The sequence below is a fragment of the Physcomitrium patens genome, chromosome 26 (genome assembly GCF_059467195.1).
Source record: "Physcomitrium patens ecotype Gransden chromosome 26, ASM5946719v1, whole genome shotgun sequence".
NCBI lineage: Eukaryota > Viridiplantae > Streptophyta > Bryopsida > Funariales > Funariaceae > Physcomitrium > Physcomitrium patens.
Window position 1 is genome coordinate 3,416,910 of NC_143435.1, and position 2,024 is coordinate 3,418,933.

At 41.8% G+C, this 2,024-nt stretch overlaps 2 non-coding genes across 2 annotated transcripts; both read right to left on the reverse strand.

Moving 5' to 3' along the window:
- Nucleotides 1-328: 328 nt before the first annotated feature.
- On the reverse strand, nt 329-619 carry LOC149986186 (signal recognition particle RNA). The gene has a single exon (XR_016501357.1).
- Nucleotides 620-1,398: 779 nt separating this feature from the next.
- Nucleotides 1,399-1,470, reverse strand: TRNAM-CAU (transfer RNA methionine (anticodon CAU)). Its single transcript has one exon. It is a non-coding gene; the product is annotated as a tRNA-Met (tRNA).
- Between the last annotated feature and the right edge of the window lie 554 nt (nt 1,471-2,024).

Sequence of the window (2,024 nt, forward strand, 5' to 3'; positions counted from 1 at the left end):
TGTAATAGTTGCAAATATATTCTCACTTCCACAAAGTTTAGCATTCATAACTATTTATTTTATTTATATAATAAATTAATTTAATATATCTAGAAGTTAAATAAGAGAAGGATAATTTGCAAGCTTGTGTATCAAATGAATTATTTTTCAAAGATGAGAGCAATCCACTCTCTTTTTGAAAGAAAGCATTAATGTTGGAAGAAAAAAAAAATGATAGTTTATAGGTGGATAGTCCGCAAAATAATATGAAACTTAAAAAGAAAAGAAAAAGGAATTATTATTCTTGTCCACTTGTCAAACATAATCAGGATGAAAGGGTGACAAAACGGAAGATGGTATGTGGATGCATGCCGGACAGGGTGATCTGCGCAGAACATTCAGACCCGTTATCCCTCCACTACACAGAGCGGGGAGTGAACGCTGCTCGGTTGCCCGCCTGACGCGGTGCCCCCCTCACTATCGCCCGCGCAACCCCACCCTCCGGCGAGATCCCGCTAGCGACTCCGTGCTTGGAGTGGGCAGGCCCTCCACACGCCTCCGCAGGCCCTTACCCGGCGCCCCACATCCTCACCCTCCTTCCCCCGCGATTGGGTTACAAGCGGACGCTACCCCGCCCAGATGTCCGCTGCGTACCCTCCCTCCCTTTACATCCCCTCCACCACTGCACGCCCCAAAGCCTATGGCGCTTTTAGTTTCAACAACTCTTTCGTTGTGGTCCATTGTTTGCATGGTTTCATTTGTCCTCTGCACTAAATTACCTGTGGTGTCAATGGCACACATTTTTCTGGCAATCTATTTCATCATTCTGTGCTGGGTACAGGAGCACTTGTGACGGATTATACGATTGGTGTCGGTTGCGCTGCTTGCTTCTGTTCGATTTTAAGTTCTTTGCTAGAGTCTGCGCTGAATTTGATTTTATGATATTTTTTAGTCTCACCTGAATCTGCGCAGTGCTGGGACGGCCCTTGGATAATATTCTTGACGATCGTGTGAATGAAGCCGGTGTGGCCTCTCAATCGATGAATGTGATTTTCTGCAATTTTTCCATCCAGCTGTCATATCTGCGAATAGAAGCACGGCCTCATTCTTTTAGATCATGCTGCTCAGATTCATTTCTGCGTGGCCCATTTCTCAATTTTCCAATCACAGCCGTGCCTCAAATTTAATATTTATATGCCGGTTAAGAATTCTCGGAAGTCGTTCTTGAACTGTACAGGATAATACCGAGATCCCTTGTGATGAAAAACATTTACCCCAAAGATTTCAATCACAGGTCCCTCTCTTTGGCAAAATCATAAGTCTCTTTCATGGTAATACCGACAGTTGCTGTCAAAGGTCCGTCTCGAAAACTTGTGGAGAGCATCCATAAAAACATCACGGAAGCAATGTTCTCTGCACTATCAGAGCGAGGTTTCGATCCTCGGACCTGTGGGTTATGGGCCCACCACGCTTCCGCTGCGCCACTCTGATTTTGACACCTCGAAACAGTTTCAAGTACTAGTACAAAATATTATTCTACTACTGATCGACGTGGACTTCGTGTGTTTATGTGTATATCTTGGCGTTGTTAATTTTGGTGCTTGTCCCTACACATATTGTGATGGATTGTTGGTTTCAATTGGTATCTCTCTCACACCCACACGTGAAACAAACATATAAATAACTTCTAGTACATATGCAAATGCACGCCCTATTCACTTGATTTTTTTCCATTGGCTCCTTACATGTAGCAATGTCCAAATCATGCTTTTGCTAATCACCTTATTTATCCCACATGCGTCGATTCATCCAATCCACTTTTCAACCAATTCTCAACAAAAGGAGTTTGTGCTTGCTTTGTATTTGCAATCTCATAATTAAATTTGTATCTACAAATCTCATTTGATAATATCCCACATTTTCATGTAATATTGTAATGATACATTCATAAACACATCAAATAATATTTGAGTTTGTGAGGCAAAAAAAACATCCATATGTGTTTTTGTAAAAATTTCATCCACGTTTGGTGCTTATATTTAATG